This window comes from Mauremys mutica, chromosome 3 (genome assembly GCF_020497125.1).
Source record: "Mauremys mutica isolate MM-2020 ecotype Southern chromosome 3, ASM2049712v1, whole genome shotgun sequence".
Taxonomy (NCBI): Eukaryota; Metazoa; Chordata; order Testudines; family Geoemydidae; genus Mauremys; species Mauremys mutica.
Window position 1 is genome coordinate 458,396 of NC_059074.1, and position 25,327 is coordinate 483,722.

The 25,327-nt window shown below is 51.6% G+C and overlaps 1 long non-coding RNA gene across 1 annotated transcript; it reads right to left on the bottom strand.

Moving 5' to 3' along the window:
- LOC123365896 lies at positions 1 to 25,284 on the bottom strand. The gene is made up of 3 exons (XR_006577817.1): positions 25,200 to 25,284; positions 20,912 to 20,956; positions 1 to 145 (listed from the first exon to the last, which is right to left on the bottom strand). It is a non-coding gene; the product is annotated as an uncharacterized LOC123365896 (long non-coding RNA).
- Between the last annotated feature and the right edge of the window lie 43 nt (positions 25,285 to 25,327).

Genomic DNA, 25,327 nt, shown 5'->3' on the forward strand with positions numbered 1-25,327 from the left:
GTCACCGGGGTCCTCTCTCCGCAGCCCATTGTCCTCCCACTGGCCAGAACCGGCTGTGTCTCCTGAGCTGGGTCTCTGGGTCACCAGTCGCTGGGGTCTCCATCCTCCAGGCTGTCAGCCGGGGTCCAGAGTCCCTCGTGGTCCTCTGTAACAACAAACTCCCTCTCACCTCGTTAAACCAGTAACACCCGGGGACACCAAGCCCCACCCCCTGTGCATGCAAACCACTGGAAAACACAGAAAACCCCCCATTTCATCACACCAGCAGATTACATTTTTCACCCTTTCTAAGAACACTGTGGTTTACAAGAAATCAGGGGAAGTTATTGGTGAGCTACGGAAACTGAAACTTTGCTGTATTGTTAGAATACAGCTATTCAGGCCTGCTGGTGAAGGGCTAGACTTTCAGAGCTATATAAACTGGGGTCAAACAGAAAGTGGGGGGAAGGGAAGTTTGCTGGGGGAGGGGAATGGGAACAAGGACTAGGGAATGGGGAACAGGGACTCAGGTAAGGTTCTGCGGCGTCAGAGTTGGGCAGGGGGACGCAGGGTAAACACTCTGCGGCGTCAGAGCTGGGAAGGGCCACGGGGATCCGCATGCTGCTCTCGCCCACAGGCACCACCCCCTCCCCTGCTCCCATTGGCCATGGTACCCAGCCAATGGGAGTACGGAGCTGGCACTCAGGGCAGGGGCTGTGCATGGAGCCCAGTGGCCCCCTCCCCTAGGAGCTGGACCTGGCAGCTGCTTCCGGGGCCCAGCCCTGAGCCAGGTCAGGTCAGGTAGGCTGGGGTTGGTCTTTTCCTTAGAGCGTCCTTCTGGACAACTGCCAGGACCTCATTGTGGGTGGGATCAGACACTTCCAGATACACCCCATTTGGGGTACAGCAGACTGTACAATTTAATTTACAAAGCAAATTTTTTTTCCCCCCAAAGATCATCAATTAAACAAGAACTGAGGAGGAAAACATAATAGTTAGTCAGAGGACCAACAGAAACGGTCAGAGGTAAAGAGACGGGGTGGGACACAAGAACGTTGCCCACCCCTACCGCTTGTGGAGCGGCCAGGGCTGTAGGGACATTCCCTTCAAGAGTTGGTTTAAGTTTGCCCAGGTGGGGTTATAACAGTGCATGACACTGTTTGAGGGATACATATAAGGGCTTTTGATATTTAAGGTGCTTGATATTTTTTACCCTTGGGGCCAGAGGGGGCTGGGCAGCAGCTCCCTGCCTACTTCCTAGGACCATAATTTGGGATATATACATGGCAGGAGTGCCCTTCTCTGGCATGGGAATCTGCTTAGATTCCCCTTTGTCCCCATTATGGATACCAGGCAGACAATTACAACCCAGCTGACAGGCATCCCCAAAGGACTAAATATAAAACACTTAACAGACAGGCTAGCACAGTGGACAAAATATACAACAAAACACACCACATTTACCGTGCGTCCCTTCCACTCCTGTCACCATCAGTCAGGGTGTAACTCTCAATCATTCCAGCACTCACTGGCACAACTACGGGCTTTTAGCTCCAATTACTGGCAGCTAATTTTACGGACCCTCCACTGTCTGCCTATTGCTGATGGAATCCTTGGCCAACCTTATCTCTAGGGCCACTCCGGGTTACTCACTTCCCCGGGGTCTATAGTGGTTTTTATCTCGGGGGGGGTTCCAGCCCTGAACCTATGACAGACACAAAACAACCTTCACAACACAGGAATTAGAAAGGATTTATTTCTTTTAATTGAGTGGTACCATTTTTCTGTTTCTTTACACAGATTAAAATACACATCAAATTGCCCTTTAGGCATGGCGTTGACAAGGAGTGCACCCCTGAGGTGTACAATCCTGTCAAGGTCGAAGCTTCCTTCCAGAGGAAACTGCAGTTTTAGATCATCTCTGGTATACCAATTCCATTTCTTTAAGTATTTAACAGTCGACTGGCCATAATTCAAATACATATACGCAGCAGGCGTGCCTTTAGGTGGGACCGGACTGTCCTTTGACTCCCGGGCCCCCATGCTTACCACAGCTCACTTTCGCTCAAGCCTGTCACACAAGAAATGCTTATTCGGGATACCACGGTTCTACCACCGATGGCCTTTTAAAACCTGCCCTTGGCAGGGAAAAGGGAGTAGGTTCCGAGGCTCGCCGGCACTCTGCCGAACCTACAGGGAGGGTGGGTAAGGGGGGTGGGCTAAACGAAAAAGCCCGTGGTCCCCGCACGTCTTTCTTCAGCCCTGAGCACCAGCCTTCAAGCCAACGGTGCCTCATCAGCTTCCGAGCCGACGGTGCGGTTTTCCCGGGGCGAGAAGGGAAGGGAGCTTGTGGCTCCAGGGGGGCGAGAAGGGACCCTGCGGCCTTTAGCAAAGGCAGTGCTCAAAGGGCGGTCGCAGGGTCATGGGGACGTGGAGAGGGGAAAGGGTTACGGGATGGAGGGGGGCATGCACGCACCTCGACTGGTTAGCCACTCACCAAGGCCTGCCAGTTGGGGAAGCTTCCATAATCTCTCTTCAAGCAAGGTTGTCGGGCTTGCTTTCGAGACACTCCCGGTCACGAGCTTTCGCTTCGCAGGAGGCTTGGGGCGTCTTCCCACAACTGACAATCACACTGGCCACACGGCCTTCACATACATACAGGCACGTTCCTGGCACAGCCGCCAGGGCGAAGCAGGCCCCCTGGTCCCAACCAACCTGGCGGAATGGGACCCCCGAACCCCCAAATGGGCGATCAAGATTCCTCCGGAGAAAAGGAGCGCGGTCCGAGGCTTGGGGCGGCCGGCACAACTACGTTCAGCTCAACGGGTCCAGACCGAAACTGGACCTACCTGAAACCTGAATGGGTCTAAACGAAAAAGACCCCTGACCCAAACCCTGGATACTCAAAGAGCCCGCTACCATGCCGGGATTCACGCAGCACTCAGTACACCAGAAACCGGAACCAAGGGGTGCGCTACGAGCTTTCACGCACAACCCCAAAGGGCGTCAAGCAGGTCTGATTTTAACAAAAGTTCAGATCCAGCTCGTGACTTACCCCAAGCCGGAGCCTACGGACCAGTCCTCTCCCAGACCCCTCTAGAGATTTCAAGAGGTCTCTTACCTCTCAGATGGGCCCGGGGTTTGGAAGGGAACTGCCCGCGGTCCTCCGATCCAGGGAAGTCATCTGTGGATCCCGGACGAGCCCCCAAATTGTTGTGGAAAATTAGCCACATGGTTGATTTTTTTTTATCAGACAGCCTGAGGCTCCTTTATTTTCAGACAAGCATGCATGCAGGGAGAGTCAGCATGGCCCCTCGCTGCTCTACCCTTTACAAATTTCATCAAGCTTATAAAGGCTAAAACCATCCATGTCTTGCAAATATTGACTTTAGTTTCTGTATGACCTGAACCGATGAGGTCATTGTAAGTATAGCCAAGTCAATATATCTAGAGAAATAATGGTAATGTAGTTGTTCTGCTGCTATGAGTGCTTTCCCTGGTATTTTTTCAATGTTGAAAGAAAATTGCATCAGTTGTAGCTGAAATCTTTGAATCCTAGTGTAGCAAAGCACCTCCTCCATCTCGCTGGACTTAGCACTTCGCCCTCTGGCAGTGGTGGGGTCTGGAGCAAATCAACCCCAATCTCGACAGTGTTTGTCTTCCCCCTCTGTGTTTACTTCTGAATATTTTCAAGGTAGGCCTTGAGGCAGGCCTAAGGAGTTCTCCTCCAGCACACAAAAGAAACAAAGTCACAAACACAAAACAAAGGGGGAGACCTTTTCCTGACCCCTCACTGAGGTGTGTATTGTCCTGTTGTTGCCTCTGGGGTGTCAGTCCTTCTGCTCCACAGGGGGCCCATCATGCTGGCTGTGGAGAGTTGGCTTCGTTCCCTCCTCCAGGGAGCTGCCCCTCCCTCCCTGAGTAGATCTGGATTAGGGGCAGGAAGAGCTGGTTGGGGGTGTGACAGTTCCCTCCGGGCTGCCACCTGGAACTGGGGTACCACTGAGCCCCCATAACCCACCAGCCTGGGCTTCCTTTACACTGTACTGCTGTGACCAGCCTGCCAAGTCCTCTCCCAGACTCCAGCACACAAACAGTTAGGGACACACCCAGCTGCAGAACACACAGATGCTGTGATCAGTTCTGCCTGGGGAGGCTACAGCTAAGGAACTGCCCAGCTACTCAAGTGCACACTCCCCTCTGGAGTGTAAAGCCAAAACTGTACTGTTTTGCACATCACAGAGATCTGTACAGCATAAGCTCATGAAATTCACCCCCTCCTCAATGTGGAGCTTTCTGCCCAAATTATGACACCCACACCCTGGTTTTAGACAAAGCAAAAATAAGTTTATTAACTAGAAAAGATAGATTAAGTGATTATAAGGCTTAGCAAACAGATCAAAGCAGATTACCTAGCAAACAAATAAAACACACAAACTAAGCTTAATATAATAAAGAGATTGAATATGAGTAGAAAATTCTCCCCCTAAATGATGATCCAAGCAGGCTGCAGAGATTCTTAAGGAGCCAGCTGCACTTGCTTACAGTTTAAAAACCCCAGGTGTTCCTTTTACAGGTTAAACATCCCTTTTAGCCTGGGTCCAGCACTTCTCCCCAGTCCAGTCTTTGTTCCTCAGGAGTTTCCAGGAGTCTCTTTGGGTGGGGAGCCAGTGAAAAATCACGATGATGTCACTCCCTGGCCTTAAATAGCTTTTGTATATGGCATGAACTCTTTGTCTCAAAGCTTAGTTCCTACGCCAATCAGTGGAAAACCACTGGTATCCCAAGATGGAGTCCAGTACCAGCAGGAGTGGCGCCAGGGTTTCTGGCGCCCTAGGCAGAATTCAGGGGACTCTCCGCCAAAATGCCACAAGCGACAGCGGCAGTCATTGAGCTGCTCAATTGCCTGCCGCTGTTTTCTGCGGCACGTCGGCAGAAGGTCCTTCTTCGGCGGCGCAACTGAAGCGGAACCAGAAGTTCTCGTGGGCCCCGTGGGGAGCGCACAAAATGCCCCCCCCCAAATTCTGGCACCCTAGGCGACCGCCTAGGGTCGCCTAATGGAAGCGCCAGCCCTGAGTACCAGGTGATCTGGTTACATGTCCCTGTAGTGCCACAGCAGCCATGAGTCAGAGGCTGTTTGTAGCATCCTCAGGAAGGACCCCACGGTGAGAGAAACTTCTCTAAGGCCTGTTGTTTTCTCTATTGGCCCTTCCCAGCCAGCCATGTAGACTGAGTGCATTCTGCCTAGTGGGGGTTCTCCAGGTGTAAACACATTTGCAATATAGATATATAGTCAATATTCCTAACTTCGGATACAAAAATGGTACCTGCATACACATGGGATAATCATATTCAGTAAATCATAACCTTTCCAACGCTATCTTACCTGACCAATCTTGCATAAACTACATAATAGTTATGCCATAATAATATCTCTATGAAGAATGGAGAGTCACAGGGGTCTCTCTGCAGAGCTCATCAGGGGGTGGAGTGAGGTGTAGAGGAGAGGGACCGTCAGACATTCACTCAGAGCCTGGAGTGCAGCCTTGCTGTGACCATGCTCAGACACTAAGGCACAGCCGCCCCTGTCGTTCCGAGATGAGTGAGCAGGATCCCACATCTTCTCCGAGGGCCAGCATTGGCTAGGGGGCAGGGTGAGAACGGAAGTGTTTGCAGCACTATGCAAAGGTTTCTGGTTTCCTGTGTTATCGGTACATCTCGCTGCCTTGCAGGTACTTGCAGAGCCGCTGCTGGGAAAGCAGCTAAAAATAAAACCAACCGTTTCTGGGGCTGTGAACCCTTGACACGTTCAAAGCGACCATGTTATGAGGCCAAACACAAGGGGGGCTGAGTGTGAGTTACTATGAGGGGTGAGGCACGTACACATCGGGGGGGGGGGGCGGGGATCTGCCTTTTGGTAAAGGTGTGTTTAGTGGATTTTTAGTGTTCATAAATGCAAGGCTAAGAGACCACTGCACTGTACTCCCACAGCTCCGCTGGGGTCCCTCGATCCTGACCCACAGCCCCCCTGAACTTCCAGCCCTGGTCTCCCCAAGCCCAGCTCTGACGCGGCCCCTCAGCCTGCTCTGGCAGCCCACCCTGTCCTTCCAGTCCTGTGACCCCCAGCCAGCTCTGCTGATTCCCCTCCAGCCCCAGAGTATCCCCCACAGTCCAGCCCTGGCCTAGCCCGGCTTTGCTGCTACACGCTCGGCCTGAGCGACACCACTGCAGCTTGGGGCGTCTCTTGGGAAAGGCAAGCCGTGCCCGCTGCCCTGCCCCGGCCTGGGAACTGGGCTTGGCATACAAACTCCCACTAGGGCCTGGGAGAGACACTGCCAAACTCCGGGTCCCTCGTGACTCCTCCGTTTGCCCCAGGATGGATCCTGCCAGGGAAGGCAGGGAGGCTCCTGGGTGCAGAAGAGCTACCAGGCTGAGTGCACGCATTCGCAGTCCTGCTCGCCCAGTGCACACCCCTTTGCTGGCTCCCTACACACTGCCACAAATGCTGACGGGGGCTGGGCCTCGCTCACAGATCCCTCAGGCTCGGGGCCCAGGTGAGGGAGGGTATTCCACGGCCACTCCCCACAAGCTGGGCACTGCTCTAGGCAGGCCTGGAGCCACACGGCCTGGGTCCTAGGGGAGGGAAAGGAAGAGCTCTGCACGGCAAGGGCCTCCTCCCCGGAGGTGGTAATGCCAGGACAGTGGTGTGACGGCTTTGGCGTGAAGCTGTGACGGTGCTGCCCGTGGGAGCCCGCTGAGGTCACTCAATCAGGGTGAACTGCAAACCAAACGGGGCAGACAAACCCCAAACGCTGGTGGTTATTCCAATACTTAGATTTACCAACCAGCACAAAACAGCTTCTGTAGCACCTCACTGGCTACTCAGAGTCCAAACCACGCAGTTCCCTTAAAGTGCCCAGCCTCAGGCCTCTGTCCAGACACACCTGTCAGATATGATGATGATTCCTGAAAATCTTATCTCATCATATAAAAGAAAAGGTTCTTCCAATTCCAAAGGATCAGCCACATACCCGGGTCCAATTATAACTTAGATTTTAACCCAAAATACACGCTATAGCCAATTCTTATTAACTAAGCTAAAATTTATTAAAAAAGAAAAGAGCGAGAGTGTTGGTTAAAGGATCAATATACAGACAGACTTGAATTCAATTCTTGAGGTTCAGGTACATAGCAGAGATGAGCTTGTAGTTGCCAAAAGTCCTTTTAGAAATAGTCCATAGGTTACAGTCCAATTTCCATATTCAGGGTGGCTCCAGTCAGTGACTGGGGATCTCAATCCTTATGGCTTAAGGTTTCTCCCTCTTGAAACCCAAAGCAGATCTGAGACGAAGCAGGATCGTGTCACAGGCTTCTTATACATTTCCGGCAGCCTTTTGGCCTGAGAAAACAATAGGCTTAACTCCTTCTCCCAAACATCCTGGCAATTAGCACAGGGTAATTTATCCATTAAACAGTTCAGATACAGGTTACCACAACCTTCAAAGAGACACCTAGACAATAACACTATTTCACTCAAGTATCATCATAAATGTTAATATTCCTTTTTTGATCTTTGAATTAAAGCTATAGCCATAGACAAGACTTGATGCTTACATCACAAGACCTGAGCAAACACCTCCCCTTCTACCTCTAACAATGCTGACTTGCATTTTCAAAGCTCTGTTCATTTACAGATCTTCCTAACCAGTCCTTAAGGTTCACCCATGGGTCAGGTCAGTCGGTGAGGTGAGTTAACTAACTCTTTCTGGCCCTGTCACCTTTCAATGAGATATTAAATTATACTCATAACGTCACAAGCGGTACTGCCCTGTGCATCTGCTGTAGGTAGGGGTCCTGAACTGAGCCCGAACCGTGGTCCCTGATCCACTCAGCAGCCAGCTCTTGAGCTGTGCCTGGCACGACAGCAAAGGGTCCTGGGCAGGGGAAGGGACGATCCTAGGGGCTGGAGAAAAGCCTCTGCTCAGGCACTGGGAATGCGCTCTCTCTAGCCCAGTCACCTGTCCTGGCCCTGCTCCCAGTGAGACAGGCTGGAGAGCCTGGGACGGCTGCAGACACGCTGGGAGGCACATGCTGGGCACACCCTGGGGATTGAGGGAATGGGTGGCAGGAGACAGGCTGGAGCAGTGGGGGCCAGGCTGGGGGGGTTGAGGTTAGAGGTGCACACCCAGGATGCTGCCCAGCCGAGCTGCCCTGTAATGGTTCCTGAGTCCATTACTCTAGTGCAGTTCCCACCGGCTGGCTGTGCTGTGGAGTTCTGGCCTTTGAGCGCCACGGCCCTTATACCCCTGGGAGCTGGGGCAGGTTAGTCCCATTTTACAGGTGTGGGAAAGTGAGGCATAGCAAGGGGAAGGTGCTTGGCCAAAGCGACACAGGAGGGGGAGGAGGAGAGAATGGACACATGACAGATGTGAGTCCTGTGGCTCACGGGATGGGGGGTGCTCAGACAGGTCGGTGGTGAGGGCAGGATAACAATGGAAAGTCCTGGCTCCCAGCCCCGCGCTCAGCCCACTGTAAGTTGCCAGTCCTGGGGATTCACAGGCTGGGTAAAATGAGCGGGTGGCCACAGCCTGGCTGGGAGAGGGGACCCTGGCAGCAGTCTCAGTGGCGTTGGACGGAGCAGGCCGTGGAGACGGAGCGCCCCCCTCCCCCCTCGGGAGGGTCTCTCTGGGGCACAGGTGGGCACGCTATGCAGGTGCAGTGTGCGGTGGAGGGAGCTTGGCCCTGCTGCCCTCTCTGTGGATTTGGGCTCCATGGCTGGCGCCCCCCCTTGCCTCCACCCCTTCATGTTGCTGAATACATTTGTCTCCAGCCTTCTGACCGGAGATGCAAAGTGCTAAGCCCCCCTGGGCGCTGGGGCACAGAGGCTGGGATCAGAGTAGCTCCCCCCAGCATGCACACTCCCCCTCCTGGCTCCTGGCCAACAGGAAATCAAAAGCCCTGGGAATGGGCTACCCCCTCGCCATAGTCCTGACCCCCTGGGTCTCTTGCAGCCCTGCTGGGCATCTCTGCTCCTGCACTCGCTGCAGGAGAGACACAGCCATCTAGGGCCCAGAGGGACTGGCTCCCAGCAGTGCAGGGATCCTGCCAGGAAGAGAGGAGCCGCTTCCGGGGAGCTGCAGGAAGAGCAGCCCCCGAGGTGTGATGGGGAGGGTGTGGGACGCAGGGCAGCAGTTACACACACTGGCAGCGTCCCAGAAGGGAGAGAAGTTGGCAGGCGATCCAAACCGCAGCAGAATGAATCCCAGCCGTCCAGCGTACACTCCCCGCGCAGCCGGCGGGAAGAGCTTGCTGGAAGATGCTATCACAGCCAGAACACAGAGAATGCTCTGATGGGGTTTGGTTAATAAAACAAGCCCTGGCCAGTCCTGTGGTTAGCTCTGAGCAGCTGCCCCATAGCCCTTGGGGCTCCACCCCGTGGAGAATCCTGCCTTTTTCTCTGTCAAGCGGGAGACACACCAAGAACATGGGTGCAGAGCCCAGCACAGAGCATGGCTGGAGGCAGTGCCCAGAGCTCTGGGCCTAACGCCGAGGGAGACGGGTCTCATGCTGCCCCTTTGACTGGCACAGGAAAGGCACCACTGGCCTCTGACTAGCCATATCCAGCTAACCAGGGGTTGAGAGACCATCACCAAGATGCTAAAAGAGGTATTAGGCGTAATCCAGGGAATTCCTACCGGGCGAACTGGGTTGAAACAATAATTGAAAACAGAATCACCAAGTGCCTGGAAGGTCCAGCTCTGAGGGGGTCTAACCAGCATGGATTCTGCCAAGGAAAGGTGAGAGTCTAACAGATTATTTGTTGCTGCCTAGGCCAGTGCCCTTTGTTCCTGTGAGGCTGGGCTGGGTTTGTCACAGACAAGCCCTGATGAGGTATGAACTGCACCTCTGCTTCTGGAGAGTTTTTGCCGGGGCTTGCTTTAAGCCATAGGGATACATTTTCAGCCTCATAACTATATACATGAAATTACAAACTAACACAACAATGCTCAGTGCATCATGAGCCTTCCGAAGTCACCCGACATGACAAACTTTGCATTGGATACCACACAATCATTTTACAAGGATGATCATGGGGGTGTGGGGTGTTCCCTCGAGGTACAGAGCATCACAAGGAGGAATGGGAACAAGGAATAGGGAATGGGGAACAGGGACACAGATAAGGCTCTGCGGCGTCAGAGCCAGGAAGTCGGACGCGGGGTAAACGCTTCGCGGCTTCGGATCCGGGAAGGGCCACGGGGATCTGTGCACTGTTCTCACCCGCAGACACCACCCCACAGCTCCCATTGGCCATGGTACCCAGCCAATGGGAGTATGGAGCTGGTGCTCAGGGCAGGGGCAGCATGCGGAGCCCCGTGATCCCTTGCCTAGGAGCTGGACCTAGTGGCTGCTTCCGGGGCCCAGCCCTGTGCCAGGTCAGGTAGGGAGTAGCCTGCCTTACACCCACGGCACTGCCGACCAGACTTTTAACGGCCCGGTTGGTGGTGCTGACCAGAGCCACCAGGGTCCCTTTTCCACCGGGCGTTCCGGTCAAAAACTGGGCACCTGGCAACCCTACCTGCCATTCAAGCAGGCAGCAAACCCCACTTTCCTGCAGCTCACAGATTCAAGGACAGAAAACTGCAGAGCTGGTTATTCCTGGAGCAGGAGAAGGCACAAGGCTCCCAAGAAATGCTCATCTCTAGGACAGGACACCTGCACTAGTGACTCACGGGAGAGCCCCACCGTCCTTCAGCAGCCTCCTACTCACTGTCCTGGGCACAAGCGATGGAGTAAAGCCACCCTCCCTTCTGCATGGGGGGAGGAAAGGGGCAGTTATTTGGAACTCCCCTCCCCAGGCAGCTCTCCCAGGAAGTGGGATTGAGGCCTAGTTTCCTTAGCTGTCAGCATGGGTGGGGTGGGGTGGGGTGCGGGGCGGGGGCACACGCACACACACACACACCCTGCAGAAGTCAAATACAGATATAGACCCTGTTTTTCCACAGACACTTACCCCAGCATATCAGGGAGGACGCGCTCAGGCCCACTCCTTGTGATCGCCCCTCCCTCCCAGCTTTGCCTTAGCATCACTAAGGCTGGTACAAAGACCTTCTAAATGCACTGAGCAGAATAATGGATAATTCATCTCAGTGATTGGCAGTGGCTTGTGCACCTGGCTGGATGCCAAAAATGCCCCTCAACCTTAGGGCTGCCTGTGTTTCGGCAACACTAGCAATACTTTGCCAAGGTCCTATATTGGACAGTGAACTTGTAAACATCTGCTTGAATACATGGCCGCACTTTGGTTCACAGCCTCTGCTTCAGGCTTCCGGGCACCAGGCCCCGTGATCCCTCTCTTTCCTACACAGTGACCGATCAGATGCTACAGCAGCAACCATCACAGACAAAGCCGTGAAGCGTTTCGGCCGGCCTGGTATCCCAACCGGTGTAGTTTCAGGCAAGAGACCCAGCTTACTTGCACTGAGTTTGTGCAATTTGTCTAGGGGTGGGAAATCAGTCACACCACGTCATCACTGTACCACAACCAGTCCAATGGCAAAGCAGGGTCAGCAGATAAGACTATTAAAGGAGGCAGAACAAAGCAAAGGAAGCCTATGGCAAACCATTCCTGAATGGAGAAACGCCCACAAAAGCCCTCGATAGCAACCCAGTACAACACTGGACATCAAGATGCCTGCATGTCTTGGTGCCTGTAGCCCAAGGGTTCCTAGAGCCGGCAGCAGCGGAAAGAGTAACAGACAAAAAAGGAAGAGAGATGTGCAAAGGACAAAGCCTACTATGACTGACAAGCTGTCCCACATCCTGCCAGGTCTCACTTTGCTAGTATTTACATAGTTGACCTGACACTCCGGTCAGATCTTTGCTTAGCCAACTGTCACGGACTCACAGATCGTGACCACTTGTGGCCCTGTCATAAGTAGTTAGTTAAGGGTTAAGGTCTACCTGTAAAGGATTAACACAGACCTGGTGAAACACCTGACCAAAGGACCAATCAGGGAAGAGAATTTGAAAATCCCAGAGAGCGGGAACTTGGGTCTCTGTGTTCTTTGTTCTGAGTTCTTAGCCGTCTGGACCTACACCAGACCAGACGCTTAACCAAGTCTGCTCATCTTTCTGAACTAATTTCTTCTATTCAAGCTAGTGAGTATTGGAAGAACTGGGTAATTGCATATAAGAATCCTGTGTCTGCAATTCTGTGTGTTTGCATTGATTATTCGTAATTTTGCCTGTATTGTTTGTACTGAGGAAAAGGGAGAAATTTCTCCAGGGATTAATAAGATTAGATTGGATTCATAGAGATTGTGTATTTTTTTTTCTCTTCTTTCTTTTATTCTTTTAATAAACTCTTTTAAGTTCAGGACTTGGTTAAGTTCCTTACCTGTGGATTCAGGGGAAGGAAGCTAGGCGCCACTCTGTGGAGACAAGGATTGTCTCCAAGCAGAGAGAGAGCAGGAGAGGGAGGGGGAAGTGGGCTGCTTCCCTGTGTGTAGAGATTCAAGGGGTTTGAATCTGGGTTCCCCAGGGGAAGCTTGGGGGACAGGCAGTGCGTCAGACACGTTAACCTGACTGGTGGCAGCGAGAAGGAATCCTACCCTAAGGGTTAGGGTGGGGGGAGAATACCTGCGGGTCCCCATCTTTGAACCCACAAGCTCAAAGTGGGGGTGAGATCCCATGACATGGTGGCAGCGGAGTTTCGAACCCATTGTTAGAAGGAGTTTCTTCAGCTGGGCTACGCTGAAGGAAGCTATTCTCTTCTTCTAGAGCAGGAAAGCAACCTGAGAGAAGAGGTAGTTTACTAGTCTTCTGTTTCTAAGTGGTATTGTTAGAAGCAGTTTCAGCAGTTTGGCTGGAGGGAATTAAGTTTCCAGCAGGCTTTGTTGAAAGCAGTTTTCTTTCGGGTGGCATAGAAAAGCACCTTGGAGGAAAAGAAAGTGTGTGCATTCCTTAGGTGGGGGGAAGTGCCCTCACAGGTTGCAAGGAGGTGTGTCCCTCCTTTGTGTGATCAGGATTCCTTGGGTGGGGGGAGTGGTCCTCCGAGCTCATCCCGTCCAACAGGGAAAACAGGTTTGGCGAGGAGAGAAAGCTCCTGAAGCCAGTTTTTTCCTGTGACTTTTGAAATGCAGAAGGCAGGAAGCCACTGATACTTGTGAGAATTTCACTAGACTTTCTCGCAGAGAGACAGAGTTTTTTAGATTTTCCCTATTGCTCAGTACAGAACAATAGAGAGTTGCAACACACAATTTGCTATACACAGAATTAATTACCCTTTCTCTACTCAAGTTATCATAAACAGGGAGGGGGTGTCCAGCACCCCAAGGCACAGATATGACGGAAACAAGTGACCAACTAGAGCTTGCTCGATTGCAAATAAAAATCCTGGAAGCCAAAGAGAGAGAACACCAGATGGCCATGGCGGCCATGGAGGCAAACCAGAAAGCCAGAGAGGCAGACCACATCAGACAAATGGAATTAAGAGAGAAAGATCTGGAAATCCAGAGGCAGGCTCTGGAAGTAGAACAGGCTAAGCAGCATAATCCACCACCCCATCCACCTACTGATCACACTTTTCGGAAAAAATTTCCCGCCTACAAGGCAGGGGATGATGTTGAGGCCTTTTTAGAAAACTTTGAGAGGGCCTGTATTGGATACCATCTTCCTAAAGACCAATACATGATGGAGCTGAGGTCACAGCTCAGCGGACAATTATCCCTTGTGGCAGCTGAAATGCCTAAAGACCAGATGGACGACTTTCCACTGTTCCTAACCAAGGCCAGACTCAGAATGGGCATCACCCCTGATCACGCCCGTCAGCGTTTCAGAGCCCAGAAATGGAAACCATAGATGTCATTTCCAGAGCACGCTGCTTACCTGGAAAGACACTATTTCTCCTGGATATCAGGATCCAAGGTTGAGGAGCTAGACGACCTACACCTCCTGATATTGATGGAGCAGTTCCTAGATGGTGTTCCTGAGAACATTAGACGCTACATCCAAGATGGTAAACCTAAAACTCTCACTGAGGCAGGAGAGATTGGAGCCAGATGGATGGCATCGGTAGACAACACGAAAGCTACTGCCAAAGGGAGCGATTCACACAAGGTACCCACCGAGACTAAACCTTACCATCGAGGGCCAATCAAGCCCACACCTACAACCCAAGCACAGTCACATCCTACCTCTTCTTCTACCTCACCAGTTTCCAGTAAACCAACACCACCCCGTGACCCATCAAGTGGGCGATGTTTTGGATGCAATGAACTGGGGCATATCAGAGCCAAATGCCCAAAGAACCTGAACCGGGTCCAACTCCTTGCACCTGCACACCAAGGAAACCCGGAAGTAGATATCTCTCAAATACCCATATGCTTTAGGGAAACTTTGAGAGTGGACGGAAAGGAAGTTATCGCATGGAGAGACACTGCAGCACATGTGTCAGCTATCCACCGAACCTTCGTGGACCCCAAATTCATCAACCCGAAAACCAAAGTGACAGTTCGCCCCTTCATGTCAAAACCTGTAACATTACCTACAGTGCGTTTACCTGTCCAGTACAAGGGCTGGTCAGGGACGTGGACTTTTGCTGTCTATGACAATTATTCTGTCCCCATGATACTGGGCAACCACTTGGCCCATCACGTTGAGCCGCCAGAAACAGTGGGAGTGGTTACACGCAGCCAAGCCAGACGAGCTGCTGCACCCATACCTGTTCCTGAGCCATCCACCAAGACCCCGTCTGTGTTACCAGAGACCCAGACAAAGGTGGTGGAACCGGATCCCATGCCAACACCTACAGCAGCCATACTACATCCAGTCCCAGAACCGGAACTGGAAGAGCAACCAGCGCCAGCGATTACAACTCCACCGCCAGAGGGCGACAACGGGCCTGAACTGAAAAAACCAGCACACAAGCCTACCCTAGAGGCTCAGCCGGAGCCTGAAATAACACCTCGTGGACCAGCGGAGAGCGGTTCACAGTCAACAGAAACAATCTCATCACCTACATCACTTCCAGAGGAACTGGTGTCTCCCGCCTCAAGGGAACAGTTCCAGACAGAGCAGGAAGCTGATGACAGCCTCAAGAAAGCATGGGCGGCGGCACGCAGCAACCCACCGCCTCTCAGCTCCACTAACCGATCCCGGTTCGTTGTGGACCAAGGACTTTTATACAAGGAAAGTCTTTCTGGTGGACACCAGGAGGGCTGGCATCCTCAAAAACGGTTGCTAGTTCCGACGAAGTACCGGGAAAAGCTCTTAAGCTTAGCCCATGATCATCCCAGTGGCCATGCTGGGGTGAACCGAAGCAAAGACAGGTTGGGAAGGTCCTTCGACTGGGAGGGGATGGGCAAGGACGTTGCCAAGTATGTCCGGTCTTGTGAGGTATGCCAAAAGGTAGGAAAACCTCAAGACCAGGTCAAGGCCCCTCTCCAGCCACTTCCCATAATTGAGGTCCCATTTCAGCGAGTAGCTGTGGATATTATGGGTCCTTTCCCAAAAAAGACCCCCAGAGGAAAGCAGTACATACTGACTTTTGTGGACTTTGCTACCAGATGGCCGGAAGCAGTAGCTCTAGGCAACACCAGGGCTCAAACTGTGTGCCAGGCCTTAGCTGACATTTTTACCAGGGTGGGTTGGCCCTCTGAAATTCTTACAGATTCGGGAACAAATTTCCTATCAGGGACCATGAAAGACCTGTGGGAAACTCATGGGGTGCATCATTTGGTTGCCACCCCGTACCACCACCAAACTAATGGCCTAGTGGAAAGGTTTAATGGAACATTGGGGGCCATGATCCGCAAATTCGTCAATGAACACTCCAATAATTGGGATCTAGTGTTACAACAGTTGCTGTTTGCCTACAGGGCTGTTCCACATCCCAGTTTAGGATTCTCACCATTCGAGCTGGTATATGGCCATGAGGTTAAGGGGCCATTACAGCTGGTAAAGCAGCAATGGGAGGGGTTTACACCTCCTCCAGGGATTAACATTCTGGACTTTGTAAGCAACCTTCAAAACACCCTCCGAGACTCTTGGGCCCTTGCTCGAGAGAACTTAAAAGATGCTCAAGCGGAGCAAAAGGTCTGGTATGATCGACATGCCAAGGAGCGGTCCTTCAAGGTAGGAGACCAGGTCATGGTCTTGAAGGCGCAACAGGCCCATAAGATGGAAGCGTCCTGGGAAGGACCATACATGGTCCAGGAGCGCCTGGGAGCTGTTAACTACCTCATAACATTCCCTGATTCCTCTTTAAAGCCTAAAGTGTTTCATGTTAACTCTCTAAAGCCCTTTTATCCCAGAGAATTACAGGTCTGTCACTTTACAGTTCAGGAAGGAGATGACACCCAGTGGCCTGAAGGTGTCTACTACGAAGGTAAAAGAAATGGTGGTGTGGAAGAGGTGACCCTCACCACAACCCTGCAACGTCTGCAGCGTCAACAGATCAAGGAGCTGTGCACTCACTTCGCGCCCTTGTTCTCAGCCAACCCAGGACGGACTGAGCAAACCTGCCACTCCATTGACACAGGTAATGCTCACCCGATTAAGACCCCACCCTACAGGGTGTCACCTCATGCCAAAGTTGCTATTAAACAGGAGATTGACAACATGTTGGAGATGGGTATCATCCGCCCTTCTACCAGTGCATGGGCATCTCCAGTGGTTCTGGTTCCCAAACCAGATGGGGAAATACGCTTTTGTGTGGACTACCGTAAGCTCAATGCTGTAACTCGTCCAGACAACTATCCAATGCCACGCACTGATGAGCTATTGGAAAAGTTGGGACGTGCCCAGTTCATCTCTACCATTGATTTAACCAAAGGATACTGGCAGGTACCACTAGATGAACCCGCCAGGGAAAAATCTGCCTTCATCACCCATGCAGGGGTGTATGAGTTTACTGTGCTTCCATTCGGACTGCGGAATGCACCTGCCACCTTCCAAAGGCTGGTGGATGGTCTACTAGCAGGATTGGAAGACTGTGCAGTTGCATACCTCGATGATGTGGCCATTTTCTCTGATTCATGGCCTGAACACCTAGAACATTTGAAAATGGTTTTTGAGCGCATCAGGCAGGCAGGACTAACTGTTAAGGCCAAAAAGTGTCAAATAGGCCAAAACAGAGTGACTTACCTAGGACACCAGGTGGGTCAAGGAACCATCAACCCCCTACAGGCCAAGGTGGAGGCTATCCAACAGTGGCCTGTCCCAAGGTCAAAGAAACAGGTCCAATCCTTCTTAGGTTTGGCCAGATATTACAGGCGATTTGTACCACACTACAGCCAAATCGCTGCTCCACTAACTGATCTGACCAGGAAAACCCAGCCAAATGCAGTTAAGTGGACTGATGAGTGTCAGGAAGCCTTTATCCAGCTTAAGGCGATGCTCATGTCTGACCCTGTATTAAGGGCCCCGGACTTTGACAAACCCTTCCTAGTTACCACCGATGCATCTGAACGTGGGGTAGGAGCGGTACTAATGCAGGAAGGACCGGATCACAACTTCCATCCTGTCGTGTTTCTCAGCAAGAAGCTGTCTGAGAGGGAAAGCCACTGGTCCGTCAGTGAAAAAGAGTGTTACGCCATTGTGTATGCCTTGGAAAAGCTACGCCCATACCTTTGGGGACGGCAGTTCCAGCTACAAACCGATCATGCTGCACTAAAGTGGCTTCATACTAACAAGGGAAACAACAAAAAACTTATCAGATGGAGTTTAGCTCTCCAAGACTTTGATTTTGAAATTCAACACATTTCAGGAGCTTCCAACAAAGTTGCTGATGCACTCTCTCGTGACAGTTTCCCAGAATCTAGTGGCTAAAAAGTGTTCTTTACATGTTATATGCTTAGTAGTATATGTAATAGTGCATGTGTTTATTACTCTGTTGGTTTTGCAGTTTAGGAGGAAATCACCGCCAGTGCTCCCACTGTTGGTGATTTGGGGGGCGTGTCATAAGTAGTTAGTTAAGGGTTAAGGTCTACCTGTAAAGGATTAACACAGACCTGGTGAAACACCTGACCAAAGGACCAATCAGGGAAGAGAATTTGAAAATCCCAGAGAGCGGGAACTTGGGTCTCTGTGTTCTTTGTTCTGAGTTCTTAGCCGTCTGGACCTACACCAGACCAGACGCTTAACCAAGTCTGCTCATCTTTCTGAACTAATTTCTTCTATTCAAGCTAGTGAGTATTGGAAGAACTGGGTAATTGCATATAAGAATCCTGTGTCTGCAATTCTGTGTGTTTGCATTGATTATTCGTAATTTTGCCTGTATTGTTTGTACTGAGGAAAAGGGAGAAATTTCTCCAGGGATTAATAAGATTAGACCCTATGAATGTCTATCTTGGATTCATAGAGATTGTGTATTTTTTTTTCTCTTCTTTCTTTTATTCTTTTAATAAACTCTTTTAAGTTCAGGACTTGGTTAAGTTCCTTACCTGTGGATTCAGGGGAAGGAAGCTAGGCGCCACTCTGTGGAGACAAGGATTGTCTCCAAGCAGAGAGAGAGCAGGAGAGGGAGGGGGGAAGTGGGCTGCTTCCCTGTGTGTAGAGATTCAAGGGGTTTGAATCTGGGTTCCCCAGGGGAAGCTTGGGGGACAGGCAGTGCGTCAGACACGTTAACCTGACTGGTGGCAGCGAGAAGGAATCCTACCCTAAGGGTTAGGGTGGGGGGAGAATACCTGCGGGTCCCCATCTTTGAACCCACAAGCTCAAAGTGGGGGTGAGATCCCATGACAGGCCCCATGCAGTCCATGGGGGGTGCCCCTTTCAGTGCGACAGCCCTTCTTGGGGGGGCCACTCTCTCTCAGGGTCAGGCCCCTCCACCTCCTGGAGCCGCACCTCTCTGAGCCTTAGCACGTCTGTCTCTTGCCGTGGGTCCCCTCAGGGAGTCCACGCACTCTGGACCCCACAGGCCTCCTCATCCCCGAAGGGACTGATGTAACCCTGTTCTCTAGACCAGAGCGACTCTCAGCCAGTGTAAAACAGGAGGGTTTATTGAGAGTTGAACCCAGCACAGGAAACTCTCAGGGCCTCAGGCCTGGTCCCCTACTTCGCCACACCAACAGATTACATTTTTCACCCTTTCTAAGACCAATGTGATTTACAAGAAATCAGGGGAAGTTATTGGTAAGCTACGGAAACTGAAACTTTGCTGTATTGTTAGAAAATAGCTATTGAGGCCTGCCTGTGAAGGCCTAGACTTTCAGAGCTTAGGTGTATTTTTATCACTGAGCTAGTTACAGTGGTATAATAATTGTTACAGTATGTTAGGATTGGTTCGTTAAATTTCAGTAAATGATTGGTTAAGGTAAAGCTGAGCATGTTACTGTATAAACTGGGGTCAAACAGAAAGTGGGGGGAAGGGAAGTTGGAATCATGTTTGCTGGAGGGGGAACAGGAACAAGGAATAGGGAAGGGGGACGCGGGGTAAACGCTCTGCGGCGCCGGAGCTGGGAAGGGCCACAGAGATCCACACGCTGCTCTCACCAGCTCCCATTGGCCATGGTACCCAGCCAACGAGAGTACGGAGCCGGTGCTCAGGGCAGGGGCCGTGCATGGAGCCCAGTGGCCCCCTCACCTAGGAGCTGGACCTAGTGGCTGCTTCAGGGGTGCAGCCCTGTGCCAGGTCAGGTAGGGAGTAGCCTGCCTTACACCCACAGCACTGCCGACCAGACTTTTAACGGCCCGGTCGGTGGTGCTGACCAGAGACACCAGGGACCCTTTGCCACCAGGTGTTCCGGCCTAAAACCAGACACCTGGCAACACTACCTGCCATTCAAGCAGGCAGCAAACCCCACTTTCCTGCAGCTCACAGATTCAGGGACAGAAAACTGCAGAGCTGGTTATTCCTGGAGTGGGAGAAGGCTCAAGGCTCTTCCAAGAAATGCTCATCTCTAGCACAGGACACCTGCACTGGTGACTCACGGGAGAGCCCCGGTCCCCTTCAGCAGCCTCCCACCCACTGTCCTGGGCACAAGCAGTTGGCAATAGAATATTTACCGAGCTGCTCAATAGGCTCTCACTATTAGAACACATCAGGAAACACACGTCTATCTGAAATGTTAAGTTACAACCTTTTTTCCATTCAATTTTAAACAGGAATGTCCTGCTAATTATCTGTCCCAGACCCTGCCAGATCTCACTTTGCTTGGTGTTTACATGACTAACCTGACACTCCAGTCAGAACTTTTCTTAGCCAACAGATTACATTTTTCACCCTTTCTAAAGAACACTGACTTACAAGATATCAGGGGAAGTTACTGGTAAGGTACCAAAACTGCAACTGAAACTTTGCTGTATAAATAGCCTTGCAGAGTCACCGGTTTGTGAATGAGGAAAGAGCAGAGCAAGTACAGAGCAGCGCAGAGAGCGGGAAAATGATGGCGATCTAAGGTACAGTGCTGTCTTTTAGGAACATATTGTGGGCACCCTGCAAGATGTGGGTCCCCAGGCAGGATTTAGATGAGAACAATGATCCATCCCCCATTCAGTCTCCTGTCTCTGATAGTGGCCAGTAGATGCTTCAAAGATGTAAGAAATGAACACTTAATTATGGGATAATCTCTAGCGTAAATTTCTTCCTAATCCCCAGCCAGGCAGTTGGAGGTTGGCTCCTGCCTTGACATAGGAGGTTCCTATCCCTTACAAACATTTGTTTTTAAAATCCCTGCTATTGTAATGCTGGCAGTTCTCATCATCCAGGTAAATGCCCAGATCTTTTCTGAGTGCTGCCAAACTCCTGGGGACAGATTTTCAAAGGTATTTAGATGCTTAAAGATGCAGATAGAGGATTGTGGGGGATTTTCAAGAGTGCCGAGGGTTCTGACTGATCTGTCTGTGTGTTTTGTGATCTGTTTTCTACCTACCCTTGTTTTTCCTACTGCACTAATGGTTCTTGGGTGCTGGGGCTTTGGACAACACTTACCACAGAGTTATCCACTTCCCTGTTGGTTTGCTGGTGATGGGTGACCTGAGGGAAATTGGAGAAGAAAACTATTAAAATCACCCCAGTGTGCTGTGTAATAGAGAGCAGTGACCGGGGTTCCACAGCTGACCAGGAGGGCCAGTGGGAAGATCTGAGTTCAGAGATTATCTGGTAGGGCAAAGGGGGACACCTGGGTTCAGGAGCAGGCTGTGGGTCAGGGATGCTAACAGTGGGGAGGGGGCTTGTATCAGAACTAGCTGGCACAGCGGTGGGCAAACTACAGCCCAGGGGCCACATCCAACCCTCCAGACGTTTTAATCTGCCCCTCGAGCTCTCACCAGGGAGCGCGGTCAGGGGCTTGCCCCACTCCACGCGGCTCACAGAAGCAGAGGCATGTCCCCACTCCAGCTCCTACAGCCAGGGTGCTCCGTACACTCACCCTGCCCCAAGCGCTGCCAATGAGAGCTGCGGGGCAGCACCTGCAGACAGGACAGAGTGCAGAGTCTCCTGGCTGGCTGCGTCTCTGCGTAGGAGCTGGAGAGGGGACATGCCGCTGCTTCTGGGAGCTGCTTGAGGTAAGTACCACCCAGAGCTTGCACCCCTGATTCCCCCACACCATGCCCCAGCCTTGATTCCTCTCCCGCTCTTCAAACTCCTCAGTCCCAGCCCAGAGCACCCTCCTGCACCACCCCTTATCCCCAGCCCCAGACCAGAGCCCGTAGCCAGAGCCCTCACCCCTCCCAGCACTCCAACCCCCTGCCCCAGTCCAGAGTCCCCTCCCGCACCCTGAACTCCTCATTTCTGGCCCCATCCCAGAGCCCACATCCCCAGCCTCACCCCCTCTGTAACGATGCTGGTTATGGTGGGACTCAACTGAGAGTGCCAAATCAGGACCAATTGCTCAAACAGGGCAGTCACAGCCCTAGGCTGGGGTTTTTCCACCTCTAAGGCAAATCAAACCAGCCAGACAGAGAGGACTTTGGTCTCACCCCACTGGCTAACCACATGTCACACAAGCAATTCCCTTAATACTCCAGTTTCCCAGTATCACCACCAGTCCCACTCATTATGGGGATGAATAGTTATGAAAACCAATACCCCAGTAAAAGAAAAAAGGTTCTCCTGATCCCAAAGAATCAAGCCCCAGACCCAGGTTAATATATAAATCGGATCTTACCCCCAAATCACGCTGTTGCCAACCCTTTAGAATCTAAAATCTAAAGGTTTATTCATGAAAGGAAAAAGATACAGATGAGAGCAAGAATTGGTTAAATGGAATCAATTACATCCAGTAAAGGCAAAGTTCTTGGTTCAGGCTTGCAGCAGTGATGGAATAACCTGCAGGTTCAAATTAAGTCTCTGGAGTACATCCCCAGCTGCAACGGGTCATCAGTCCTTTGTTCAGAGCTTCAGTTTGTAGCGAAGTCCTTCCAGAGGTAAGAAGCAAGATTGAAGACAAGATGGAGGAGCTGCAGAAGCTGTTTATAGTCTCTTGCCATGTGGTCTCTGCTGTCTTTGTCCCAAAGACAAGCCGTCCAGCACATGGCATGGGAAAACCTCAGAGTTCTGTCCATAGGCAAGTCCCTGCACACCTTGCTGAGTCACAAGGTGGATCTGCCTTCTCTCAATGGGTCAGTTGTAACTGATGGTCCTTACTGGGCCATCAAACAGGCTAGGCAAAGCTGACACCAACTTCTCTGGGGTGGCACCCAGAAACACAGCAAAAGTTTGAAATACAGACAGTGTAGAGCCCATACTTATAACTTTAAATTCAAAGGTAATACATGCATACATCAGAGGGGTAGCCATGTTAGTCTGGCATAATCCTAACCAGCAACCCATAACCTGGTCTTAGACACCCTATTTGACCCCCTTTATACAATATTTGGTGCCACTACAGGACCTTGGTTGCACCAATGATTTATATGGCCCCAGTTCATTTCAATAACGTCACACCCTCCCGCATCCTAACTCCCCAAGTCTCACCCGGGCAACAACACCCACAAGAGGCTACTCTGGGCTGGGCTGAGGGGCACTTGTGGATAGTTGATAGTCACCAAAAACACAGTATCTGTTTTCTGGCTGTGAGCTCTTTGGGGCAGAGACAGTGTCTGTGTACGTGTGAGGTGAGCACTTGGCACATTGTGGGCACCACTGGCAGAGCCGCTAGCGCCCAGAATAACTGGTGGGGCTGCAGGCCGCCATCTCCTCCCTCCCTGCAGCCTGGCCCTATTTTCAAAGTGACGAACTGGGACAATGTGGCTGGGGAGCCGTTCTGAGGGCGATTCAGGGAGGTTGGTGGGAAGTGGCAGTGGAGAGGGAGCTGTCACCCCTGCTCATCCACCAGGGCCGCCCAGAGGATTCAGGGGGCCTGGGGCAAAGCAATTTCGGGGGCCCCTTCCATAAAAAAAATTGCAATACTATAGAATTCTATATTCTCCTGGGGGCCCCTGTGGGGCTTGGGGCAAATTGCCCCACTTGCTCCCCCACCACGGGCGGCCCTGGGAAAAATAAACCTTCTGCATCTTGGCACAAACCCAGTTTTGAGAAAACTTCTTCACACGGTATCACTGGTTCTCAGCATCAGCTAGTGCTAAAAGGCACTAAAGCTCATTAAAAGGGTTGGACAAATATTTTCCGTCAAAACTTTTTCTGGATCGAAAACTAGGGGGTTTTAAAAAGCAGAAAAAAAAATCACGGACAATGTCTGCTTTCCTTCAAAATTTGTTGTGGGTTTTTTAATTGAAAAGCTGAAATTAGTCTGCCAAAATCTGAATATGGTTTGGCGTTTCAGAAGTGTGTGGCCAAATATTTGCTGCTTGCTGTGTTTGATTGTTTAAAGAAACAATAAAAAAAATCTGCTTAAAAAAAATCCAAAACTTTTGAACCTCCTCAGCTTGTGACCAAATGCCTAAGCCCATTCGGTCAGAGACTTTTCCAGGTTTCTGATACTCTGCTGGCTTCCTTGACTCAGATCTGTCTCCATAACTTTGGGTTCATTCAGGTTAGAACATAAGAACAGCCATACTGGGTCAGACCAAAGGTCCATCCAGCCCAGTATCTGTCTACCGACAATGGCCAATGCCAAGTGCCCCAGAGGGAGTAAACCTAACAGGCAATGATCAAGTGATCTCTCTCCTGCCATCCATCTCCACCCTCTGACAAACAGAGGCTAGGGACACCATTCCTTACCCATGCTGGCTAACAGCCATTAATGGACTTAACCTCCATGAATTTAGCTGTTTCCTAGAGACTGGCTCCATGAGGTCCCTCACAAACTGGAGATGGTTACTGTGGGTTTGTCTTTAGTATAGCTTATGTAAATACTCCACGAACTGAGCATTTGAGCTTGTTCCAGAATCTGGGATGCGCCTATGTTGTGAAAACTGACATGCTCAAAATAGCACATGCATGTGAATGGACACAGGGTGCTAAAATTAAATTACCCTAGGGGTTCTCAAACTGGGGGTCAGGACCCCTCAGGGGGTCACGAGGTTATTACTGGGGGTTGTGAGCTGTCAGCCTCCACCTCAAACCCCGCTTTGCCTCCAGCATTTATAATAGTGTTAAATATATAAAAAAGTGTTTTTAATTTGTAAGGGGGGGGGTGGTCACACTCAGAGGTTTGCTATGTGAAAGGAGTCACCAGGACAAAAGTTTGAGAACCACTGAATTAACCCCTCTGGAGTCTCAGGGAATACGGGGGGGGGGGGGGTGTCTCCCTTGGTAGGGCTGGGAAGGATATTGCTCTTCTCATGTGATCCCTCCCCCAGTGGCTAATTTTAAATGAAGCTACCCTCCCCTGACATGAATCTCCCTGTGGCACTGACATTACAAGTAGACTATAATTTGGCATTTGAGAAGTGAAAGGGCTGGGAGCCCTAATGGAAAAGCTAACAGCTCGGCTCTTCTGCAAGCCTCAAACTGCTGAATGAGCTTCAGGGTAGGGCAGGCTGTGCCTCCCCAAACAGCCTGGCCCTGCCCCCTATCCGACCCCCACCCACTTCCTGCCCCCCAACTGCCCCCCCCCAGAATCCCCGACCCATCCTGCTCCTTGTCCCCTCACCATCCCCCAGAGACCCCCCCCAACCCCCACCCCAGGACCCCACCCCAGGACCCCACCCCTGCTCCCTGTCCCCTGACTGCCCCGACCCCTATCCACCCCCTCGCTGAGTCCTGACAGACCCCCCCCAGAATGTCCACACTCCAACCCCCCGTTCCCTGCCCCCTCCCCGCCTCCTGACTGTCCCTGGGGCTCCCTGGCCCTTACCCCCGGCTCCCCCCTCACCCGGAGCCTCAGCACGTCCAGCAGCAGCTTCCCTCCACAGCTGCACCATGGCTCCGCCGGGCCCCGCCCCGCTCAGAGCCACGTGGGGAGGGGGCGGGGCTGCGAGCTCTAGCGGGGCCTGAGCTCCC